Source organism: Pelodiscus sinensis, chromosome 21 (assembly GCF_049634645.1).
Source record: "Pelodiscus sinensis isolate JC-2024 chromosome 21, ASM4963464v1, whole genome shotgun sequence".
Classification (NCBI taxonomy): Eukaryota; Metazoa; Chordata; order Testudines; family Trionychidae; genus Pelodiscus; species Pelodiscus sinensis.
In genome coordinates this window covers 13,565,271-13,591,897 of record NC_134731.1, presented here as the reverse complement: position 1 = coordinate 13,591,897, position 26,627 = coordinate 13,565,271, and the positions used below count along the sequence as shown (strand labels likewise).

At 45.7% G+C, this 26,627-nt stretch overlaps 2 long non-coding RNA genes across 4 annotated transcripts in view; one reads left to right on the top strand and one right to left on the bottom strand.

Moving 5' to 3' along the window:
* The window catches only part of LOC142819265 (uncharacterized), a 56,730-nt gene that overhangs the window by 19,224 nt on the left and 10,879 nt on the right, over nt 1–26,627 (bottom strand). The window contains exons 3-4 of one of the 2 annotated variants that reach the window (XR_012897092.1): nt 19,173–19,304; nt 14,173–17,937 (exon numbers count right to left, since the gene is read on the bottom strand). This is a non-coding gene — a long non-coding RNA (uncharacterized LOC142819265). Of the gene's footprint in view, nt 1–12,557; nt 17,938–19,172; nt 19,305–26,627 lie in introns of those variants that run through there. The other variant, XR_012897091.1, reaches the window with a different exon arrangement.
* On the top strand, nt 1,223–26,483 carry LOC112546936 (uncharacterized). 2 transcript variants are annotated; one of them, XR_012897093.1, is made up of 6 exons: nt 1,223–1,525; nt 1,654–1,773; nt 3,140–3,223; nt 11,901–12,009; nt 24,613–24,682; nt 26,266–26,483. It is a non-coding gene; the product is annotated as an uncharacterized LOC112546936 (long non-coding RNA). The 2 variants fall into 2 exon arrangements; XR_003090658.2 differs by lacking the exon at nt 1,654–1,773.

Below are 26,627 nucleotides of genomic sequence, written 5' to 3'. Positions count from 1 at the left end.
CCTCTATTTGACCTCACAATCAACCATAGATGTTAATACATTTCTCAGAAGAGTGTTGGTGAACATAATATAAGAATAGCCATACTGGGTCAGATCAGAGGTCCATAGAGCCTCGTATTGTCTTCCAATGGTGGCCAATGTCAAGTGCCCCAGATGGAATGAACAGAAAAGTAAATGACCAAGTGATCCATCCCCTATCATCCATTTCCAACTTCTGGCAAGCAGAGGTTAGGGACACCATACCTGCCCAGCCAGGCTAATAGATATTGATGGACCTATCCTCCATAGACATATCTAGTTCTTTTTTGAATGCTGTTGGAATCTTGATCGTCACAACACCCTCTGGCAAGGAGTTCCACAGGTTGAACTGTTTGTCTAGGGCAGGGGTTCCCAACCTTTCTTGGTCCCCATACACCCCTGGCTTTTAATAAACCTTCCTGTACCCCCAATTCAATATGAAAGGAAATAAATTCTAGACTCTAGAATCCACAACTTTTTTTCACTAACACTACTACTTTTAGAATATTTCAATTAGGATAATCTAGTTGTTTACCAAATATTCCCCAGACCCCCTTGACAAGCTTCTCGTACCGCCTGGGGGTATGCATACCCCAGGTTGGGAACCCCTGGTCTAGGGTAACTGTAATCCATGATAGAAGCATATTTGATACACAATGGCCACCAACCTCTTTTGCATCGCTGAACACAATACTGGCTCAACTATATACAATAAAAATGAACGCATGTCCAATTACAAAAATTGTATGGGAGAAATCTTAAGCAGACCTGATTGGGAAATTTCCCTTTCATAGGATTGTGATGTAAAGCCTGTGGAAGACAGAATACTTGTCATTATTGTTAGCTTCAAAATTCTGGAACTTTCCATATTTACAGTCATCTACTGTTAAACTGCAATAGACACTTTAAAAGTCCTGAAAAGGATAATTTCATCTGTCTGTGACTCAGAACCTGGACATTGCTGTTGGATGCTTGTAAACCAAGAGTCATGTTAGCTGCACAAATACATTGTTACAAAGCCAAATCTAATTAAAATATGGGCACACCTTAAACAATTATTTTTTGGGGCTAGTTTGCCCTGAGTAAGGGGCAGAAGACATAATGGCACCATGCCAGGACACACTAGAAAGGTGTGCCTTTCCCTGGCAGCTCACAAAACATACATTACATAATATCATATGCTACTTAAAGTGACATGCACATTTATGCTGGTGTAGCCACTGTGACAGTACCTCTCTGAAACTCTTCTATAGGTGTTCCTGGCAGCAAAAAGGGCAATTAGCTTCAATTTTTTAAAGGATTCTTTCTAAAGACTTAAATATGGGCTCAAGGCCCAACCCAGAAAGTAGGGAAACAATATACGTACATCAAATTACCCTCAACATCCTTGATAGGCAACACTTCCGCACTGGGATATACTAAGTCCAGGTTTATTTTTCAGGAGGGACAGAGGGCAACAACAGAAGCAGCGTGGAATAACCTGCATTTTGTAGATTCACAGTACTAGGTAAGAGTCCCCCTCTCCCCATTTGTCCCAACCTCAGTCGTCTGTTGGCCAATGTGAGGGGCTGAGACAATTTAGCCACTTTGTTTCTTTCTGGGTCTCCTCTCACCATTTATTGCCCTGGCTTCCAGGAGTCCAGAGAATCTCTGGCAAGTCAGCACGGCCTGAGCTGCTCCAGGGGCTCTGCCATGTGCCGCAGCTGAAGTGATTTCAGCTTTAATTGCTGAGAGGCCTGCCTTGGAGCACCTCTGGTAAGCGTCCGCCCACTCAGCCTCTGAACCCTGGCCCCACAGTCGCCGCAGTGCCATATTGTCTGTCTGCTGCCTCAACACTCCTATGGTAGCGTAGGGGCATTTGGTCACGGAGAAGGGTTCCTCCCCCTGTGCTCCCCACTCATCTGCATTGGGGAGGGGGTGTTCCAACCTAACTGGGCTGAAGCAGCCCCCCTCGCCTGCCTTCCCTTTAGTCAGTTAACTGTCTAAACATTATGTTTAACTGATTAACCAATTAAAAGGGATTTTACATTCCTAGTATGTGCCAGGGAAAGGCAAGGACTTTTCTTATTTTAAAAAAGGGCTCGTTTTTTAAATTGCAAAGTGACATGCACATTTATAGTAGTGTAGCCACTGTGACAGTACCGCTCTGAAACTCTTTTGCCAGGTGTTCTTTGGCAGCAAAAAGGGCCAGCTTCAATTTAAGTAAGGATTATTTTTTAAAGACTTAAACATGGGTTCAAGGCCCACCCCAGAAAGCAGGGAAACAATATGCATATATCAATTACCCTCAACACCCTTGATAGGCAACACTTCCGCACTGGGATACACTAAGTCCAGGCATCATTTTTTTGGCAAAGGCAGAGGGCAGCTACAAAAGAAACTTGGGAAAACAGCACTTTGTAAAGTCATAATATGAGGTCTGAGCCCTCTCTCCCCCCTGCATTTGCCCCAACCTCAGTCTTCTGCTGGCCATTGTGAGGGGCTGAGATATTCTAGCCACCTCCTTCCTTCCCAGCTCTCCTCTCGCAATTTGTTGCCCTGGTTTGGAAGATTCCAGAGAATCTCTGACAAGTCAGCACAGCCTGAGCTGCTCCAGGGGCTCTGCCACCTGCCCCAGCTGAAGTGATTTTAGCTTTAATTGCTGGGCAGGGAGGCCAGCCCTGGTGCACCTCTGGTAAGGTTCTGCTCTCTGTGCCTATGAAGCCGGGCGCCACAGCCGCCTCAGCTCCAGGTTGTCTGTCTGCTGCTTCAACACGGCACTTGCCACGTGTTGTACTCTGGCTGGCTCAGCTCAGCTCTTCTAGAGGATCTCTGCCAAGTAGGCCCCCTAACATCCTTCATCCTTACCAGAGCCGTGCTCCCAGTGGAACATAGGAGCCTTTCCCTAGCTTTCCTCTTCTTCCCTACCCCATGTCAGCTATGTCCAGGTGCTTACTCCCCTGTGCCTGACTGGTGCCTTAGAGTGACCCCAGCCACATTTAGTGTCTCTCTCATCTCCCATTGTTTCCTATCAGGATCCATAGCATTTTTAGCCCCCACCTCACAACTTAACTCATAACTGTCATAACTGAAATGCAAATGAGACCTGGGCCATTTCACCAGCTCCCCTTCCTCACCACAGATGCAGTCAGAGAGTTTCCACCTCTCCACCGCTTCATGCTAGAGGATTTTAATCTCTAGGACATTAATTAGTGCCAATGAGCAGGTAGGTGCTTTAAGGAGATATGTACAGTAAGGAAAGTTCCTAAACTTTATTTGTTGTGTGCATTAGGAATCCAATATCCATTGCTGCCAATAAAAGGACTCTTAGGCTTCGTCTGCACTGCCAGTTTTTTTGGCAGAAATTATGCTAATGATGGGGCTCATTAGCATAAGTCACAATCTCATTAGCATATTTTCTACCATTTCTTTTTGCGCAAGGAGTTTTTGCCTCTCCAGGACAAGCATAAGGATAATGGGGTTGCGCGCGTGTGCACACACACACACACACACACACACACACACTGCTTCTTTTTGTGCAAAAACCACTTGCACAAAAAGAAATGGCGGAAAATAGCATAACATATGCTAATGAGATCATAACATATGCTAATGAGTCCCTCATTAGCATAATTTCTGCCGGAAAAAACTGGCAGTGTAGACATAGCCTTACTGTCTCAGTGACCATGGCTTAGGTGCTCCGTGTATCACTTTTCTTGGTAAAATTTGGGCCCGATCCTGCAATGTACTGAGCACCTTTGCAGGACACAGAATGCCCACAGCTGCCATTGACTTCAGTGGAAGTTGAGGGTATTCTGTAGTGCATTTTGCGAGATGTGTTGGGTACTTCAAAAAGACCAGGCTGCCAGATTGTCTCACTTGCTACACAGAGGAAAATAGTACAACAGCCTATGACATCTCATAGTAAGCAATTGCATAAGCTTTTTATATATTGACCTTCTGTGCTGAAATAATGTTCTCTGACAAAAAACCCCAACCTTGAAGCCTTTTGAGGAGGAATGCAGAGCACTGCCAGATAGGGGCAGATTTTGCATCTTGAAATAATCAGTTCATATACTATTTTTCATCATCAACCGGCTCTTCTGAAAGACAATTCCTTGTTACAAGAGTTTATCTTCAAATTCCCATTTTTGGAATGACTGTGACCCAAGCGTCTCATGTCAAAACTAATTTTCCACTGATTTCTTTAAAATGCAGCATGTTTCTATTTATGGCTAAGCTGTCCATGTTTGTTTCACATATATATGCTATCAAAACCTTTTAATGATTCAGTCACACGCACACGCACACACAGAGCCAGGAGTGTCAGAGTCCATTTCTGCAAAGCAAATCATGAAAAATGGATGTATATAAAAGGGCTGTGCTGATCCTTTAGGCTAAGCCCTATATTGAAGCTGGTATGTAGCTGCACTGTGTCACAAACTGAGTGCATCTATGAGGTAAATAATCTGCTACAGACCTTTGCAATTTACACTAGCTCATTTCCACTGGCCAGCATGTATGTGGGGAGGGGATGGAGCCTTGCCCCATCATTCCCTACCCTTCCTCACCGAACCCCTTGGTTTCATTTAAAAACAACACACTCCCCTTTTTACTTCCAGATTAAGGAAAACCAGAAGAAGAACAAACAGTAAGGTCTGTACGGCTATGTCTACACTACCAGATTATTTCGAAATAAGCTGTAACAATTCCCGAAATAATTATTTTGATATGAGCTGATTCCTCTTCACAAGCAGGAGTTATTATTCCAAAATAAGCAGCCCCCTCTTTCAAAATAACAGGCTTGGTCGTGTGGATGCTCTGCTTGTTATTTTGAAATAAGGGGAGTTATTTCGAAATAACTCCCCAGTGTAGACATGCCCTAAGAGAGAACATAACACATGTTGAGGCCCACTGAAGGGGGGAGCAAAGGTGGCAGTGGCCCGGGGCCCAGCTATTCAAGAGTCTGGGGATCCCAGGCACCGCTGGCAGTATTGTGGCAGTGGTAGCGCCTGGAGCCCCAGGCCCTTTAAATCACCACTGGAATTCCACGCTGCATGCTCCAGGCATCACTGATGACTGGCAGGGGGAAGCATTGCGGTCTGGATGGCACTGAGGGCTGGCTGCCCTGGCCCCAGCCCTTCCACCTGAGCCCCTACCCCTTCCGGGAGCATGGAATTTCCCCTGGTGTGGCTGCTGGCTCCCCTGCATATGTCTCTGTAACATGCGCTATCGCCAAGCCTCACAAAACACCAGTTGCCTCAAAGATCAGACTCCTAAAAGGCTACGTCTAGACTGCAAGCCTCTTTCGAAAGAGGCTTTTTCGAAAGATACTTTCGAAAAAGCTTCTTTCGAAAAAGAGCATCTAGACTGCAATCTCTTCTTTCAAAAAAGTGAGCCGCTTTTTCGAAAGAGAGCACCCAGGCAGTCTGGATGCTCTCTTTCGAAAAAGCCCTGTTTGCATTCAAGAACGCCTTTTTTCGAAAGAGCACTTTCGAAAAAAGGCGTTCTTCCTCGTGAAATGAGGAGTACCGCCGTTGAAAGAAAAGCCGCGTTCTTTCGATTTAATTTCGAAAGAACGCAGCTGTAGTCTAGACGCAGGAGAAGTTTTTTCGAAAAAAGGCTACTTTTTTTCGAAAAAACCCCTGCAGCCTAGACACAGCCAAAGTGTAACGGTGAAGTATGTAGAAACAGAACTGTAACAGTTATTTACACCACAGAGGAGCTGTTCCCAACACTCCCTCCCCATAGAGAGGAAAAATGGTCCAGTGGGCACTCTTTGGACTTGGGAATCTCAGACTCCGTTCCCTGCCCTATCCTAGACTCCCTGTAAGACTTAGGGCAAGTCACATGAGCCTGGAACCTCAAAGGTACATAGCAACCTGGTGATACCTGAGGATCTGGGACTTAGGTCTACACTGGCACACTAAGCTGGGACCCTGATTCATGTTTAAGCCCAAACCCCAGTTCTGTCCACACACATGCCCCAAAAAATCAGCCTGACTCAGGTCAGCAAGCACTCAAAAATGGGACCCTACGAGGGAGTGGGCCAGAGCTTCTGTCCTGCTGAGACTCTGGTCCAAATCTGCTCATTTTGCACTGTGGGCACAGATCACGCTGCAGAGCTGAGTGAGAAGGTCTGTGTAGCACAGTATGGATGCATTAGCATGGCTGAGACCCTCCCAGGGCTGTAAACTCAGGTTACAATACAGTGTGAAAGTTTCCGAGTCTGCACTGGAGCCACAAGCCCAGATCCCACAGACCTGGGCTCACAATGTGGTGTAGACATACCCTTGGCTTCTCTATGCTTCCATTCCCAAACCCGTAAAAAAGGCAAATCCCACTCCCCCATCTCAAAGGGAGGTTGTGAGGTGGTCTGATACTGTGATAGCGGCGAGGAGTCCTGTGGCACCTTATAGACTAACTGAAGTGTAGGTTAGTTAGTCTGTAAGGTGCCACAGGACTCCTCGCCGCTTTTGCAGATTCAGACTAACACGGCTACCCCTCTGATACTTGATACTGTGATGATGCATAAGTACCTGTGCTGATGTTAGATAATTCGACAGCTTTCAAGAGAAGGCAGGTGCTATGGTCTTACTTTTCTGTTTGCTCATTCATGTGACCTGAATCGGTGATTTATGGTCCTACCTTTAATACTACCCACTTTTACATATTTGAGATGTCATGAGGCTCTAGCTACATGTTAAATTTTGGTGTCCAGGATCTGGGACCACACTGTGGCACCCAGGCTCTGGCACTTGCAGGGTCCCAGGCTCCAACCTGAGCCCGAACATCTACCCTGTAATTAAACAGCTCCACAGTCCAAGCCCCACAAACCTGAGTCAATGGACACAAGCCAGCCAGGGTTGTTTAACTCCTAAGTAGAGGTACCTCTGTTGAACAGGGATGTGACTCAGTGCTTTCTGGATTTGGGCTGATCAAGATAGAATAGAGAGGTGGCCATTCCAAATGGAGAAATTGCTCCATATGGGTGAGTGTAACTGGTCTGCCATCACTGGACTGATTTGGAAAGCAAGAAGCTTGATCTCTGCAGTCTAATCATGATTAACAGACTCCATTTCTTTTTAAAAGCCAGTAACAAGAAGGGTGAGTCCATCTGTTGGTTCACAGGATGTGAAAAAATCTCTCCTCCTCATGCTCAGACAAGTCCCCACAGCGTTCATATGTATTTGATTCTCACATGCAGTGGCTCTGAGTCCATTATATACATGGTTATGCACAGTCTTCTACTTGGGGAGGAGAAATGCTAGGGATCTGATCCTTCTTTCCACTGTCTCTGGTGTAAATCAGAGGCAATGCCACTGCAGTCAGAGAGACACATTGGTACAAAGTTGGCATTGGGTGAGCAAAGAATCGGGGCCTTGTTATCCTTGGCAGGCTGAGAGTTAACAGATTGTAGCATCTGTTAGTTCTTGGCATCACTACTTGTGAATATTAACATACGACTCTCTGCACAGAGTAGCAAAGCATCCATGCTTTCCTTTTGCCATGATGCCAAGTGCACCATCTCTGAAGCATCTCATTTGTACAGATAGGCAGGTGCCAAGCCACAACACAAACGTTCTGCCCCTTAACTACCAGCACAGCAGGAAAGCTTCTCCTCTCATCTTACTTCAATTGTTGGAGCTGCATGGAAGTAAAATGGTTGCAGGGAGAATCATTCCCTAGCGCTGGATGTGTAAATCCTTGCTTATTAAATTGATTCCCTCCCACCCTGGCACTACCCCATGTCCAAAGCTACTCTTGGATGTAATCCATCATCTGAGTCGAGTCAGGCAATTAAGTCTGGACCTACAGTGATTGTGAAGAGGGCACAAGAATAATAATTGTCATGGCAAATCTGATGGGAGTGAACAGTATGGCCGTCATATCCCTTCATACCTCCAAACTGAGCCTGGGGCTTTGTTCAGGTTTAGACAAATCCTCCTTCTCCTTGACTTATGTTGCTAGATTCGTGATGGGCTCAAGCCAGACTCTCTCAGACTTCACTAGTAATTGAAAACATGATGCCTGGTGTTACAGGATACACACTGTGCCCTTAATGCCCAAAGCAGAGAAGATTGAATTTGGGCACTGGGGAATCTAAGACAAACAGTAGAACTGGAAGGAACCTCGAGAGGTCATCAAGTCCAGTCTCTTGCACTCATGGTAGGACCAAGTGACATCTAGATCATCTCTGATAGATGTCTGTCTAACCTGCTCTTAAAAATCTCCAGCGATGGAGATTCCACAACCTCTCTAGGCAATTTATTCCAGTGTTTAACCACCCTGACGGGAAGTTTTTCCTAATGTCCAACCTAAACCTCCCATTTAAGCCCATTGCTTCTTGTCATATCCTCAGAGGTTAAGGAGAATATTTTTTCTCCCTCCTCTTTTTAACACCCTTTTAGGTACTTGAAAGCTGTTGTCATATCCCCTCTCAGTCTTCTCTTTTCCAGACTAAACAAACCCAGTTCTTTCAATCTTCCCTCACAGGTCACATTTTCTAGACCTTTAATAATTTTTGTTGCTCTTCTCTGAACCTTCTCCAGTGTATCTCTATATTTCCTGAAATGTGGTGCCCAGAACTGGACACAAAACTCAGTTGAGGCCTAATAAGTGCAGAGTAGAGCAGGAGAATTACTTCTCATGTCTAATGATGCCATGGCTTCATGGAACTTGAGAGTGAAAACCTCTTCACTGATCAAGCTTTGTTAAGTGTCAAATTTTTACTCCAGTCTTCATTAAGTCTCCCTTTTATACTTGCAAAATTCCAGACACAGTTAAGGCCACTTGGAAATGTTATACCAGACTGTACAAAGATAACAACAGGAGAAAACAACCCCAGAAATTGATGCTAGTAAACTGTGAGTGCAAAAATCTTTTGATCATCTGAACATGATACTGCATTATTCTTGTGGCAAATTGCTGTCCTCCAGCCATCCAAGATGAATTTCCCTTCTTTCTTCTACCCAAAGTTACACTGATGAAACAACAATTGAATTGGCATCCAAAATGGAGAAATGTAACATGCTCCCAGCTATTTTATTTCTAAATTAGAACCAGCCCACATTTCAAGTATATACATTGGCCAAGCTTGTTACTTCCATTCTATTATTCCTCCTTTTGTACTCCTCAATGAATACAAATCCTCATATCAAAATACAAAGTCAGATTTCTACATAATCTTGACACTAGGCTTAATAGTTATCAATGTTCTTATTTTTGTCATAATCATTACAATAACATCTAGGTATTGTACAAACACAGAATAGGATACAAACATCTGACCTGAGGAGCTTACAATATAAATAGACAAAAGGATCCCTATTTTACACATGGGGAATTGAAGCACAAACAGGATAAGTGACTTGCCACAGGACACAGAGTGTGTCTGTGTCAGAGCCAGGAATTGAACCCACATCTCCTAAATCCCACTCTAATATCTTAACTGCAAAATCAACCTTCCTCATCACCCCAAATTGCTATCCATTGTTTGCTTTTTTATTCATGTTTCTCTAACAGAGTAGGCAAATACTTCTTCTCTGAGATGTTTTGTATTCAGAAATCTGAAAGTGACACATGACATTACATCAGCTAGTACCCTTAGTGGCAAAACCCAGCACTGCAGCATCTTGCCTCAGTTTTCCCCAGTCAGGCTCTTGACAAGGGACTTCAGAGTCCTTGTTTCAATGACACTCTTTGTGTTAGGCTCATTTATTAAGACAAAATATTAAGTCCTTCAAGCCTAAGCATATGTAATTCTCAGAGTCAAACCTGCCCATGTCCAACAGACTAAAAATCAAATCTTTTTACTTGTACTGTCCCTACTCCATGGGCTTTGCAGGGTTCTTCTTTGCTCTGGTGGTGGAGCACTGTCTCCAAGGGCTTTCTCTCTGGAGGTCTCCTTTTCCCCAGAAGGTTTCCGCTGCCTTCCCTCCCAAATGTCATGAGTAGCCTCTCTGAGGAAACAACTAGTCCAGGGATGGGCAATACTTTTTGGTGGGGGGAGCCACTTCAAGATTTTCTAAAGTGGTCAAAGGCTGCACATTTCTGTGTTGGGGGTGCAGGGTCTAGGATGGAGGCTGGGTACAGATGGGAGCACGGGGTAAGGGACTGGGGTGCAGGAGACGGTGTGAGGTCTGAGAGGGTGTTTGTGACCTGGTGCAGGGGATTGGGGTGCAGGGTCTGGTAGGGTATGGATGCAGGAGAGGATTCTGGCCTGGGGGAGGGGTGTCGGAGGGGACACAGGGTCTGGGAGGGAATTGTGACCAGGGGTAGGGGGATGCAGAGGGTTTGGATGGTGACCTGGCGGAGGGAGTTGGGATGCAGGAGGGGCAGGATGCCAGAGACAGGCTATGGCTGGGAGGCACTTACCTAAGCCAGCAGCCCTGCAGACCCAGTCCACTTAGAGCTGCAGGCTGCACCCTCCCTGTGGCTCCCAGCTTGCTGCCCCCATCCCCCAGGCCAATCTCTCAGCTCCTATTGGAGGTTGTTTTCAGCCATAAAAGCTGAGAGATTGGCTGGGGTCAATTCCAATTGGCCAGTAGTATCTGGCCAATAGGAGCTGAGAACTGGGTTGGGGGCGGGGAGATTAAACAGCCTCCCCTGCCCTCCAGAGCAACCAGCTGCTGAACTGCACTTTAAACCCAGGGCAGCTGCGTGCCTGAGGGTACCCACGGGGGTCTGTGGGCCAGATCTGGCCCCCAGGCTGTATTTTGCCCAGCCCTGAATTATTTCCTTTCTTGCTGATGCTTCCTTCTTCCTTAATGCTAGTCTTGCTCAGGGGTACTCATCATGTGGCCAGTTTGTTTACACCCCGTGGCATGGTTTGGGTTTACATGGGGCTCAACATACAGCCCACACCTGGGATCCTTTCAATATGGCCTCCACTGGGAACACGCTCCACAGTGGTGAGGCATCTCCAGGCAGGGTGAGCATTGAAAGACACAAGCGGATGGGCTGGCTGGAACAGATGGGCACAGGGTATCTTCGTTTCTAGCCCCCAGGAAGGAGGTGCTGGGAGCACCAGGGCATTGTGGGAAGTGCTTTGTATTCATGCCCATCAATGTGAAAGAAGCTATTTTCATATATTTACATATATATGCAACCACACTTAAGTTGCGGCTCTCAGCTTGTGCTGCGATATCATTGTGGTCCCCGGGGCTTCCAAAATTGAGTAGCCCTGGTCTAGCTTTTTACAGGAAACACCCATCCACTTTTCAGACGCATTTGAGGACAAACCATCCATTACAATAAGATTTATGAATAGACTTTCTGAGCTGCATAGGCTTCAGAGGGGTAGTCCTGTTAGTCCGTTTCAGCAAAAACAACAAGGAGTCCAGAGACACTTTAATGACTTAACAAATTTATTAGGGCATAAGCTTTCATGAGACAACTCACTTGTTCAGATGCTGAAAAGAAAAGAAAAGAAAAGAAAAAATAAGGGTGTGTGACATCAGTGCTAATTAAATCAGAGTGGATGTGGCTGGCCCCAACAGTGATGAGAAAGTGAGCATACATCAAGGGGAAATTACCTATTGCAATATGAGAGTCATTCCATGTGGCTATTTAAAGCTGTTTTGTCACATTTGCATATGAATTCCAGCTCAGTTTCTCTTTGCAGTCTGGCTTTGAAGTTTTTTTAGTTGAATTTGAAAATTAGGTGAAGGTTCAATAAAAGGGTGGGCAAGTTCCTAATATCAGCTGAATTGCTTTTGCCTATCACTATTGTATTATATGCAATAGTAGCCATGGGCTTTTTGGAGTCTCTGGTTACACTTGTCAATCCTGCCATGGGTTATTCCTTTATATTCCCTGAAGCATGGGTGTGATGGGGCTCAATCACTCTTGCAGCACCCCCTTGAATGAATCCAGGATCTGACCACTGTCTTCACCTTCAGTGCCTCCAGCTGACTGCTTGTTTCTGATTCCGGATCTCTTCTAACTCAGTCGTCCAGCTGAATTGCAAAGTTCAAGCATCCTAGACAACTGAACGCCAACTCAGAAGCAGTAAGTATAACTGTGACAGGATACTTTTGGAGGGAAGCAGGCAAAGAAAAGACACACACTTAAAAGTTTCTATAAACAGCTGCTAGGCAACTTCATGAGCAAACCGAAATGGACAGGAAATTGCTGAGCTGAGAAGACAAAGGAGCAATGGTTAAGCTGGGGGCACACCAGGGCCATGTCTACACTCGTGTCTTCTTGAGCGAGTAATATGCAAATGAGGCTGTGTTGAATATCGCCGAGCCTCAGTTGCATAACTAGTGAGCCGCCATTTTGCGGAAGAAGTTCTTGCACAAGACAGAGCTGTCTACACTGCCCCTTCTTGCGCATGAAAAACCCTCTTGCGAAATGCCGTTACACCTATTACTTGAGAGGAAGAACGGCATTGCGCAAGAGGGTTTTTCTTGCGCAAGAAGGGGCAGTGTAGACAGCTCTGTCTTGCACAAGATCCTGTTCCGCAAAATGGCAGCTCATTAGTTATGCAAATGAGGCTCGGCAATATTCAACGCTTAGCCTCATTTGCATATTATTCGCGCAAAAGGACGTGAGTGTAGACATAGCCCAGGGGATATAGACAACCTGCAGAGTAGTATGTCCTCACATGCGTTTGAAATCACTTTTCAAAGTAAGTCTGAAATACAGATTCAGATATGCTCAAGACATGAGAGGATTTAGCAGCAAGTAACCTAACAACAAGTCCCTGTAATGGCAACTTCTCTTTGAAGAAAGAGAATGGTAATTAATCAGGGATTGATGCTGGCAACCCTGACTCATGCAAATTGACACTTGGAAGTCAGTGGAACTGCTTGTGGGCAAAAAGACTACTCATGTGAGTGCAGGATGAGTCCCTTAGCTTCCATGGGAGAAATGGAACCTCAGATCTAAGTCTGCCTTCTAATTCCTTTTAGGTTAGTCTGTTCCTAAGTGAAATCTCTGGGCCCAATCTGTACCTGAATATTTTATTCATGTGAATAATCCCATTGATGTCAGTGGAGGACCAGGCCTTTAACTTTTCAATAAGTGGAGACTCCCACGGCACTGTTAAATTTAATGGGTCTGATTGTTCCACTGCCTGTCTTGTGTGGTAGCTTGTGATGTACAAATTGGATTGAGAGTGGTAGCATTGTATACCTGCTTTGGACTTACTTTGCAGAACAGTAAATGATTATATAAGGCTCAAGACAGTATAGAAGGAGCTGCCCCCATTTGTTCTTAATTGACTCGCTTGCAGTCATTATTCACAGCCCTCAAATGACTTGCCAGTAACTATAAAAGTGACAGTGTCTATTCAGTGTAAGTGGGCATAACTATGTTGAATACAGTAGAGCTCCTGGTGCAACAACAGGTATCTTAGTTGTTCTCTTCTTAATACCTTAGTTCCAGATAATTTAAATCACCGTTTTAAATTATTTGCACCACAGTGAATCCTGTAATAATTTCAATGAATAGCTAATTGTTTGATCATACTCTGTACTTCTCTATCTGATGGAGAAGCTGCACATTGGTAATCCTTCTTATGCCATCCGTTGGCTGTTTGCTTTTAGAAGCTTTCTTCTACTTCATATTTGAGTTTGTCTATGAGTGTGTCTCTTTCTGTCTTTTTGTTCAAGAACTCCTCCTAAACAGTAAAAGCTAGGACCACCACATTCAGTATAGAGTATAGAGTATTCAGTATAGAACTCCCTCTTATTATTACATAAAGCAAAGTCCAGGTTTAGTTGTGCTAGGACAATGGGATGTGCCTGGAATGGGATTGCTTCTCAGAAAACCATACAAAAAAGAGACAGAATCACCAGACAGGTGACTGCCGCAGCCCTGGGTATCCCATCCGACAGACACCCTTTAGGGAAGGTGTGCGTGGGGGGGGGGAGCTGAAGCACCCTCCCCCCGATTTGTATGGGAACATTGCTGGCTGTTCCCCTTCATCATGGAGCAAGAGGAAAGTGCACAGTTTGCTGCATTCTTCACTCTGGCTCGAGAGTGGAGGGAGCAGATGAATCTGGACCTGCCCCCATTGGGGGATGTGCACTGGAGCTGTAGAAGCCATTGAAACCTATCACTTCTGCTTACTGTAGAGAGATACTTGGTGGTTGAGGGCCTGAATGGGGATGCGGGTGCCATCAATATTCCCCACCCCTGCAGTTGGGGAAGCCCATGTCGGCAAACCTGGTGATGATGGCATCCATGTCTCCTAGGCAGATGACTCTGTCCAGCAGGATGGTGTTGATGGCCCTCACCAACTGCAGAAGGAGACAAACAGAGATTCACAGGGGTGCCAGGTCCCCTGGGAATTCCCCCAGTCCACCCTCCTAGTTTCCACAAGCTCCTCTGTCCCGACTGGCTCGGGGAGTGGAGATATCCCAGATGCCCTTTCCTCTGGGGCACCTGGGACCAGGCTTCTTTCCTACCCCCTTTTTATAGAAGCTGGGGGTTGCCAGGGGACTCAGGCCCACCCACCATTCTGGGTCATCTCGTAGTAGCAGTTGCCCACTAAGGGTACATTATTCTGAAATAACATAGTGCGCATCTACACTAGAAGCCTCTATTTCAAAATAATGTCAAGATGGAGGACTTCTTGCTCTGACTCCTGACTAGCACAACAGGGAATCCACCCAAAACAAGCTGAGGTTGCACAGCTCTTCTGGCTTCTCGCCCTGGGCTACTTCCTATCATGCCCGATGGCCGGGGTCTTCACCACCTGTGTCCTCTGGGCTAGTTGCTCCCCCCAGGGGTCCTTGCTGGTGGGCCTCCGCCCCAACGTGCTGTTGTGGCTGTGGTTGTTGTGGCTGCAGTTACTTCTGGGCTGTAGCATGAGCTCCTTCCCTTTGCATGGTCAGCCCTGAGTGAGCTGCTCCCCTGCCTTTTATATTGGGCCTGTAGTCGGAGCATGCCCAGGAAGGCTGTGGGGGAGAGCAGAACAAACAGGCCTGGTTAACCCCTTCCAGGCCAGTGCGATGTTGATATACCCCATCACATGACTTAAGATACTCAATTGACATAGCTGAAGGGGTGTAGCTTGATTTGACTTTAGCCCTGCTGTGTAGACATAACCTGAGGGTCCTTACTATTCACTGCTGACTCACAACTTGGGCCATTTCCCCACAAAGCTGCTCCATCCAGCCCTTTCTTTTAGGGCTTTGATAACGATTTCTCACAGCACCCTATCCAGTGTTCTGCAGTTCACCATAATCCACTACACCCAGTCTTCAGCCACCAGTCTTAGCTGGGTCTGCAATCTAGTGACACTCGGCACTGTCTTCACAGTCAGTCCCCGGGTATGTCTGGCATGAGCCCCAGCAAAGAACTGCCACGCCATGGCCCAGCAGCTTCTTTATACTGGCTTGCAGGCTCCTGATTGGCTGCAGCAGAAGCAGCCACTCTAGCTTGCCTGGAGGACCAATCTTCTGCTCTTTTCTCTGAGGCAGGGTGTGTCAATAATTTTTTTTTCGGATGGAGAAAAGGTTGAGAAACAGTAATCCAATAAAGGAAAAGTACAAAGGAAAAGCACAATACCATGTGTCTCTTGCAGCTGATTAGACCCAACCAAGACCAATTATGTTTTATAATTAGTTACTGACATTATCCTGCTTATGACTGATATACAGATAAAGAGTGCCCTGCTGAGATGATTGAGCCACTGAAAGCTATTTCTGGTCATTTTTTCCATGAAAATTTGACTTTGTGTTTGAACCTGAAGTCCTTCTTCGGGTACAATCCTCATTGCGTGGCCATCTATATTAGCATTCTGTTGCCTGTCCAGTTTAGACCCAGTCCTGTAATGTGATGCACATGAGTGGACATGTAGAGCCCCACTGACTTTCAAATGAGTGGGGTTTTAAACCCTTGGGTTGGCAGGGCAGCAAAGAAAAGTGTCTTCTATATATTTGTACATTGCCATGCACATTCAATATATAATGATGAACTCCCCCCTTTTATTACCTTCATACTCTATAGTATACATTATAATTACCACTGTTCTGACAATACCTGCAATCCATAGATAGAATGATCTGCATTGGAAGCAGCCAAAAATTGTTTGAATGTTTCACCTGTTGTAATGTACCGGAATCTCTTTTGAGTATTGAAGAGCGTCCTGTTCTCCATATTAATACAGTTTCTCCATGTGCCTAGCTAGGGGTTTGATGGGGAAGGTGGAATTCCTTTGGCAATTAGATATAATAACTTACTCAAGATGCTAATTTGCTGCATTTGGTTCTGCAGATGAATGAGAAAATGACAAGACTGTCCTTATAATCACTTAAGAGCCAGTGAGCAATTTGTATTCCTGTCAATCAGGGTGACACAAGCACTCACATGCTATATTTCTGCTTCATAACCTGACTCAGTCTTGCATATCAGCATGAACAGTTGTTGCCCTTTTCATTGGGCATTTGCAATTTTTCAGCATTAATACTTTTATGATTCCATCTTTGGAGATGGTTGGCTACTGGGCCACTTCATGGTGAAAAGCCAGCCTGGGAATGGGACTGGCTCCCATAAAAGCCGGGACCCCAAAGAGAAGGTCCGATCTTCCTCCCTGAAGTCGAGTGCAGAGCTGAAACAGAGGAGCTCCACACTGGCACCAGCGAAGGTGCCAGCACCAACAAGATTGCGATCAGCAAGAGCACCAAGCACTTCAATACAAGTGCCTATAGCACAGGCACCAGCTAAACAGGCAAACGCTCTTAGCAAGCAGCCGGCACTGCCTCAAGCTTTAATGCCAGTGCCAATACTACAAATGCCTCTGGTACCCATCCCGCTCCCCCACCTCCTCTGCCTCAGTTTACCACCAGAGCAGAGTTGACGGTGGGGTCGGTACTGGGGACGCCACTCTTTGGGACCGATGGCACCCAAATACCTCTAGATTTAGGGTTTTCTTCAACACTGGCTTTGGCACCACCTATAACAATTGATGACAATGAACCTATACAGACACACACTCCTAGAAGTTAATCACCCAAACCAATACAGCAAGTGCAGCAGTGGCAACAACCACAAAGGCTTCCACTGCCCATACCAGCCAACTGGCCGTACTGGGACCCGTGGGCGGCATACAGAGTTCAACAGCCTCAGCAGCCGCAGCTACCCCCACCTACACACCTCTCATCCTTGTTATCCGATGACACTATCATGCCCCCACCCCCAAATGCAGGGGATGATTTTAAATCTTTTCAGGAACTTTTTAAACGGGTGGCAGGCACACTGGAAATAGCACTGTCATCTATGCTTGTGACCCAACGCAAGCTGACGAATATCCTGCACGCTTCACCACGTGCCAAGCTGGCAATTCCCCTGAATGAAATACTTATGGATCCTGCCAAAACAATATGGCAGATACCGGCAACTATTCTGCCAACTTGCAAAAGATCTGACTGCAAGTACTACATGGCCCAGAAAGGTGTGGACTTCCTATTCTCGCATCCCACGCCAAACTCCCTAGTGATTGAGGTAGTCAACTAGAGGGGCAAACAGCAGGCCATGTGCACGGTCCCCTATGAGAAAGACTGGAAATGTCTGGACCTAATGGGCAGGAAGGCTTACTTGTCAGCCAGTCCTCTGAATTGCAAATTATGTGGTCCTCCTTGCAACATATAGACACCACATATTGTCAACTCGCAAATTTTAATGAAAATCTTCCTGACAATAAAAAAGAGTAATTCTAACCAAACATCAACAAAGGTGCATTGATCTCCAGAACAGCCCTACAGGCCACTTTAGATTCAGCAGACACGGCCTCAAGGTGCCTAGCATCATCAGTCATCATGAGGCATGCATCATGGCTCCAACTTTCCAGCTTTCCAAGGCCGGTCCAGTCTACGGTTGAGGATCTACTGTTAAAGGGCATGAAGCTTTTTGCTGAATCCACCAACACCTTGCTCCATACATTGAAGGACTCATGAGCCACACTAAAGACCCTAGGCATCCACATACCTGTGAATAAGAGAAAACAGGGAAGATCTTTCGCACACAGATATAAACCAACACTGTTTAACCAACAGCCAAGACACTATGGGTATGTCTACACTACCCCGCTAGTTCGAACTGTGTCTAGGGCTGTGTCTAGACTGCATCCCTTTTCCGTAAAAGGGATGCAAATTAGACATATTGCAATTGCAAATGAAGCGGGAATTTAAATCTCCCCCGGTTCATTAGCATAAAAATGGCTGCCGCTTTTTTCTGGCTCGGAGCTTTGCCGGAAAAAAGCGCCAGTCTAGACGCGGATCTTTTGGAAAATAAAGCCTTTTCCGAAAGATCCCTTATAAGGGGTTTCCACCACAAAGTGGCCCAATTCCAGCATGGAACCTCATCCACATCCTCATGACACTCATAGACTAGCCCTTTGAACCATTAGCTACTTTTTCCTTTCTACATCTGTCAATGAAGGTCGCCTTTTTGGCTGCAATTACCTCTGCAAGAAGGATGGGTGAACTAGGAGCACTCAGTATTTCATAAGGACAAAGAGGTCCTCTGTACTCACCCCAAATTTCTCCCCCAAATACTTACCTCATTCCACTGTAATGAACCTAAATATCAAAATTAGCGCATATAACCTGCGCATGAGTATTACCCGCACCTGTGTATAACCTGTGGTTTTCCCTGATTGAGTAAAAAATGTCTTGTATATCCCGCGCACATGTATAGCCCGCGGGAGATGAACCGCGGGTAATGTTAATGCAAAGCACCTGTAATCAAGTGTTAATGAGCCGCAGCTGATAATGCCGTAGGCTACAACCCTTATCGCTGGTATATACCCCTTTGAACCACAATGCTTTTCCATTCATTTATTCCTTCAGTGGTTTTAACTTGTATTTTAAACTTTTTAAAGCCCTGTTGAGAAGGGGGCAGGAGCAGGAGGCAAACCAGCCACATTTAAGGGGCTTCACAAGAAGTCTCATCCCACTGCCAAATGTGAGCCTGTGGGAGGGGAGCCACACTCACCCCCAGGTCCTGTGCAGCCGCAGCAAGGCACACACTCCGGGTGAGAGAGCAGAAAGCGCAGCACTGGTGCACTGGCCGGCCTGCAGGAGGGGAGCCGCACTCACCCACAGGTGAGTAAAAATAAATGTGCATACCCCACAGACAAGTATACCCTGTGGGGGGAGAGGGCGGGGTTTGTAAAAACATATATAGCCCGTGGGTTATATGCGCTAATTTATGGTACTTACATGTCTTCTTCCCTAAACCTTGCAAAGACCACAGAGAAGGAGTGCTATACACCCTCGATGTCCGCAGGGCAGTCGCCTTCTACTTCCAACGTACAGAATCCTTTCGCAAATCTCCGCGACTCTTTGTGTCCTCTACAGAGAGATCAAAAGGGTTACCCATATCCAAACAAAGACTGTCTAAATGGATATCAAGCTGCATACATCTAGCTTACAACATATTCCAAAAGGAGGCCCTGGCATCAATACAGGTCACTCCACAAGAGCTATGGCAACATCAACAGCCTTCCTCAGCAATGTACCAACAGAAGAAATCTGCAAGGTTGCCACATGGGGTTCAGCACATACCTTCACACATCACTACGCCATCCAGTCGTTTGTGGATGCTGATATGCATTTCGGCCGAGCAATACTGGCAGTTACCAAGTCAAATTCACTGAAGCACCCATCCCCGAGCATGAACACTGCTTTATAGTCACCACAAGGTGGAGCATCCACAGGAACACACCTCGAAGGAGAAGGGAAGGTTACTCGCCCTGTGCAGTAACTGGAGTTCTTTGAAATGGTTGTCTCCGTGGGTGCTCCACCACCCAACCTCCTGCCCTCTGCTTCGGATCCAACTACATCTACGTCAGAGAAGGAACTGAGGAAGCAGTTGGCTGTGCTGTGTGGGATAGCCATTTCAAATGTTATGTGCTAGCGTTCCGCATGCACAGTCTATCCGGGTTGTGGAGCATGGCTGTAAAAAGTCTCCAACTAGAGGCACAGTGGCACTGACGCACCTCAAGGTGGAGCACCCACCATCTAAACTAACAAAAGTATGTATGGAGACAATCATCTTGAAGAACTCCAGTTACTGCACCACATGAGTAACCTTCCCTTCCTTCTCGACAGAGCCAAATGTAGTTGCCTGGGGAAGTGTAAGTGTTTTAGAAGTGTGTGTTGGGGGATGTAAGTTCCACCCTCCAAGGTCCAGGGCAGATCTGTTGTTTTTCCACAGTTATGATTCGTATGTCCATGTGAGGGCACAGGACTTGCAACTTTTGTGCAGAGATTTATGGCCGCTGGCCTAGTAGATAAAAGGTTCTGGTCTGTCTCCCTTAAAATTCTCACGGAAGTTTGTGCAAGCCTGAGAAACAGCATTACACACTAAATTAGAGAACACTGAAAAAATTCTTAACACGTCCCGCTGGTTTTATCAGTGAATACATGTTATTAAAATGATTGGCAGTCAGCACCATATATTTGTATGAACTGATAAGATTTAAGAATTGCAGGTTTTAAAATAATTCTGAAATATATGCCTGTTTTACTGTGATCCTCTTATTCTCCACATACAGCTTCCATTACCAACAGTACATAAACACACATACAGGCACTCTAAGAATTGTTTTAAGTGATCAGCCAAAATAATAAAAAAAGGTGTTCTGTGATTAGATATACTAAAGCTTGACCCTCAAAGGTTAATATTTTTCCAATTAATTGGATGATCCACTGGGGAATTTTCTCCAAGGAAGATAATTGCATTTCTTTTCAGTAAATTATTGAGTGCTTCACTAGTTTAACAGATTAAAAAAAAAGTGGAATTCTGATTTTCTAGGGAAATTAGGCAGTGGTATATTTTATAATACATTTTCTGAGGAGCAGAACACTTGCTCCTGCTGTTAAGTGGCTGTATTAGAGCTTAGAAGACAAGCCATTTTAAAACATGGTTGTTTAAGTTTTGTGTTCTGCTGTAGAATGGCAATCTTTTTAGCATACTGCCTGGTAGTTAGTCTCAGAACGATAGCCACGTTAGTCTGTAACTTCTAAAAAATGAGTAGCCTGTAGAACCTTAGAAACTAACAAAAGTATGTCGGTTTAGTATCATGAGCTTTCTTGGGCAAAACCCACTTCCTCAGATGAGGAGAGTGGAGATAAAAAGGGGAAGCTCTCAATATGTAACAGAAAAAGAAGGAGCTGGGTGGAGGGGAGGGAAGATACCTGTCAATTGTAGTTCCAATGAGACAAATTGAGTGGACTGGAAGTATCTTTAGATGTGATAGGTGGGAAGGAGGCAGAGTGCAGCCTTGCAGCTAGGAGTGGAGCCCCACAATTGATGGTGGAGCCCTACAGTCGGTGGCGGGGGCCCGGAGCGCAGCCCCGCAGCCACAGTTCGACACTGCTAGCCATGGAGCTATATCCCTGGGCCCCTGTTACAGGGCTCCAAAGGTGCCCTACCTCTTCTTCCGAGCACCCCCTGTTCCCACTCTATCAATGCCAGCCCCGCCGATGTGGCCATAGCAAAGCCTCTCAGTCAGCAGCAAAAGAAGGGCTTACATTGACCTCCACCGCTCCGTCACGTTCCCTGGTTCGCGGGGCCCCCCCTTTGAAACAGCGCATGCACTGTGGTGCCAAGGCGCATGCGTGGGGCCTCGGGAAGCGCGGGGCCCGGGGCAGCCGCCCTACTCACCCTGCCCTAAATCCGCCGCTGGGTACAACCTGTCCAGCATTTGACTCACAGTGTATTAATTCAAGGTTCTCACACACCCTAGAGGGTGACAGTTATTAAAATCCTTCCCACCCATGAAGTCCCAGATATTTTACAAAGTAAGCCACTCTAGATTCTTTTCAGTTCTACCCTGTGAACGGGCTGGTGAATTGCTATCAACTGTGGAGCGATGTTGTGAATGATGGGGTCATCTGTCATCGAAAGCTAGACTGGAAAAAAAATCTAGCTTTATATAAGCCAATGAAAAGGTGATTGCTTTAGAGCAGGGCTCTCCAAACTTTTTAAGCACGAGATCACTTTTTGAATTTAAGCGCAGTCCAAGATTTACCTCAAATATAATTATCCTTGCCCCGCTGTAGCCAGACAGGAACCCCCCTGTAACATCCATTTTTGCTTGCCTGGAGCATACAGGGCACACAGAGCAGAAGGCCCAGGCTGTGTGACCATGAATGGCTGTAAACAGAGATATGCCAATTGCTGACCAAGTGGCTGCCAAGGAGTGCCTTTGACTTAACCCATATTGATACGAACACACAGCCGTCCGCGGGGGGAGGAATCTCTCTCCCAGTAAAAAATGTCTAGTACTCACAATTTAGTTATCTCTCTTGCAAGTGTAAATTAACTTGAAACTTGCTTGTAAGAACTGGCACCACAAAATTTGTACTGGCACCAGTACAATTTGGCATCTTAAGATAAGAAAGAGGATACGGGCCCCCAGGGGCATAAAGATGGGTCCAGCAGCACATTTACTCTGAGTGTCAATCTACCATCTATCTGCTGGTCGGGTTAGGTGTTTGATCTCCCGAGGTTCCAGAGGGGACGCCCACCTCGTATTCGTCTTTCCTGGGAATTGAGAGACCGGCCCTGGCCTGACACGCTGGATTCAAGAGGCACAGAAAGGGGTAAAAATTGTACCTGGATGTGGTCCTTTGTCTTAAGTGTACACATAGACTTAGAGCTCTTTAAAGATTAAGCTGTCACTTGGTACCATTATTTCTATTTTCTATCTTTATTTTCTTTGTAACTATTTTTAAAATCTGTATTTGCTAACAGTTAAGAAAGAGAGCAATAGCCATTGTAACCATATGCTTTTATAAGTCTTTTTAATAAACCTGTAACTGTTTAAGTTTTTAACCTTACTCCTTCAGTTGCTGTAACAGAACCAAGCACAATTTAAAAGAACTTCAGCCAGTCATAAGGGACAGATATAGGAAGAGCTTGGGCGTTTGGATCTGTGTCACTCCCAGGTGACAGGTCCGTTGGGGCACCTTTCAGTCTTTCCCTAAGGCTGCCCGCTGCGAAGGAATCTTGCATTCTAGCAGCTAAAATCTGAGGTGTAATAAGCTCTTCCAATAAAGGGGCGTCTGTTGGCCTGCTGGCTACCCTCTGCGACGGGACCCCGGTCCTAGCAGTAAAGACACAGACGTTAAACCTTTTCTCGAAAACACACACACACACTGCCCTGACCGTTGGCTGACACCCACCTCCTTCTCTCCCCTTCTCCAGAGCCCCACCTCTGCTCACGCCATCCTCCCTCTCTTGTCCATCCTCACTCACTTTCATCAGGCTGGGGCAGAGGGTTGGGATGCAGGCTCTGGTCTTGGATTAAGGGATCTGGAGTGTGAGAGGGGCTCTGAGCTGAGCTTGGGGCAGGCAGTTGGGGTGCTGGAGGGGGTTCCAGGTGCAGACTTTGGGATGGTATTTGGATGCAGGGATGCTCAGGGCTAGGGCTAGAGGTGCAAGAGGGGGTTCATGACTGGAGTAGGGTTTCAGGATGCAAGCTCCAGCTGGGCCCTGCTTACCTCAGGTGTCTCCTGGGTGGTGGTGCAGTGGGGCTAAGGCAGGCTCACCCTTGCTCTGGCCCTGCACCACTCCCTAATGCAGCCAGCAAACTCCCTCCATCCCAAGTCCTGTTGTGTCCCCTCTGTGCTTTGTGGAGAAAGGATACAGAATGGGAGGGGGCACCTTGACATCAGCACCCTCCTCTCCCTTCCCTGCCCTACATGGAAAGCAGGAGGCTCATGAAGGGGAGGAGCATCTCCAAGGCAAAGGGCAGGAGAGAAGCAGCAGTGAGGGGAGGGGAGGCTGAAATGTTAGCACTTGATAGCCTCTTGGCCAAACCTGTCAGGATCCCCTGCCAGAGGATCCAAGATCTTCCAATAGATCCTGATCTGCTGGTTGGTGACCATTTCTTTAGAGTGTTGGTCAGCATTTGAACTAGTGATCTAGAACAGTGTTTCTCAACCTCTTTTTTTATAAAGTACCCCTTTAAAAAATTGTAAGTACCCCCAGTACCTACAGTTTTCAGACACACACATTTTTTTTCTACCATTGCAACACATTTGTTTAAACAACTTTATCGTAGCCGGGCAGGTGATAAAATTTTGGGTGTAAAAAGTACAAAAATAAGAAAGTGCTGTAAAACTTAAAACAAAAAATCAGTTTTCTCCAAATTTCAGTGGTATTGACATACCCCCCAGACTTCTCTCAAGTACCCCTAAGGGTACTCGTTGAGAAACACTGACCTAGAAGCAAAATGGTTCTATATCCCACTACCAATCCCTCCATCAGGATTTTCAATACATTATATTAGTGCCCATATGCAACTCCTTAATGGTTGCAATGGAATTAAACAGAGAAATATTATGTGCTAAGTGTGTGCAGCTTGGCTTAACCTTATTACCTCAGATTCATGGTTTATCCTGTCAAAATTCCACCTGCTCCAAACCTGCAGTCTGAAAAGTCTCTAGGTAGACTTGCAAATACAACACCTCTGGACCCACTTTGTTTGACTGAGTCAATAAGCCTGTCATGATCATGAGGGTTAGCCAGCAGCCTGGGAATTAAGGAGTTAATCTTACCTAAGTCAGGTGGATTTAGCCAATAGGAATGTAGGTAGGAATTTCAAACTGGGACAAAGGAATTTTTGTTTTTTCCCTTTCCTTTGTCCAGGGCAGTTCCCTCCAGCTACTGAAGAAGACAGACAAGTCTCTCTCTCCAAGACACAATTCTTCACTCTTCTGTAAGTAGGGTAAAATTTAGATAGATCCATTAGGTTTTATGGTTTGGAAAATGGGATTTGATGTCTGTGTACTTTTAAAAAATGTTTTGGCTTCCCTTTGTAACTAAGTTCTAGGCCCATGGTGGAGTTTCTCCATGAGTATTACTTTATTACTTTTCCATCTAGTCATTGTGCTTGCAACAGGAATATTGTGGTGATAATAAAAATTCTTTCTCTTTGCTTTTTATTAACCTGGTATTGGTTAATGGTTGTGTCCTGATTTGTACATTAAGGATGAGATTTCCCAAGTGATCTTTCGTATCAATACTTGGGTGGTGGCAGTGGAGTTTTTTATCACCAATATCTAGGTTGTTAAGATTTTGGGGGGAAGTTTTATACCAAAGCCTGGTAGATAAAGTTTTTGGGTACTTTTGCTGGCCCCCACTCCTGCATTTATTGTGCCAGAGTGGGTAAGGAGCTATGACAAAGCCATATATTAAAAAAGACCCTGTGTAAGCAATCAGAAGATAGACAATAACTCCACAAAGCCAGGACTGTATATTGGATAAAGTGTACAGGGGTTCTCACAAGCATTGATGACGACAGTTACGACCTGGTTCCACCTTGTATTAATAATTGTTAAGACATTGAATTTGGCAGCTATCATCCTATATCTCCTGAGTAGTACATAGTTTCCTCAGAGCTGTCCCGTGTGCTCCTGTGAATTGTAATATTATATCAAAGTCTATTTATGAAATACTGTAAAGGTGCCACACAAGACATCTTCTGTGTCCTAATTTCTTATGAATCAGTCATTTTCAGGGCACTGGGAGGGATATTAGGCCTGATGAAGCTGTGTTCAAACAGTGCTAAGAGTTTGACTTTCATCTCCAAAACCAGAGAAAGACAAGGCCTGTGACCCCTTGTACTGTACATTTCACTCACTGTTTGCAGAACCTGCAGTATTTAGGTCCCTTGGGCTCCGTTTCGGAGCTGAGCTATGAACTGTGATTTAGCGTCTTTGGGTTTAGGTCAGATCTTCGTTATTGCTTTATACGTGTTTTTGTGGGTTTATTTTCATGACGTTTGTAAAATACCAGCAAGTTGTTTGCACAGCACAGGGTTGCTTAGCAACAGGGTAACGTTGTAGATTCATGCGCCTTCCCCACCCTTGCTACACGTACCTAATGTGATTCTCAGGGTCTAACACTTTTTTAAGGGGAATATTTGCAATTGATAAACCTCCGTCTGAAACCGTAACATTCTGCTGTCTGAAATGCAGTCAGACACCATGACATTTTGTGGCGCTGCTCAGCACTGTCACCTTACAAACCAATTGACGGGGCCTCCTGATTACAGCTTACACCATGCCCATGCTGTTACTGAGGGTGCCATTTTGGGACGGCAGGAGGGGCAGAAGCTATGAGTACTGGGATGCTGCTTGCTTTTCTTTCCGTTCCCCTATCAGTACATGGAAAGTACATGGCTTCTGTGCATGCCTCTCACTCACAAACCGCCCCAAAATGGAGCCCTTGGCTACTGCTGTTAAGGATTTTAAATTTTACACCACCTGCTCAGACTTATAACCGTTTCTAACCTCACAGGTTATAACCTGGCATGCAAGAACTGGGCTTGATGCCGGCAGAGACAATTAACAGATGATGATAGACCAGAATGTAATAGAGTTACACCACTGAACACCAGGAAAGCCCCGCAGCTCAGTAATAAGCATTAACGTGTAGCTATCTTTGAGCCATTTCCTTGGTATCTCAATCCCAAAGGCAACATGGTTGGAAGCTAAGGTTTAAAAACAAGTAGCTTTTATGTATCAGGCATAACTTTGGCTAGTGTTCACCATGTCATGGGTGAAGGAGATGGTGTAATGGCTATGGCACTATTGTAGGTTTTGAGAGAGCTGGTTCAAATCCTTCCTTCTTCACCGACATCCTGCGTGACCTCAAGCAAG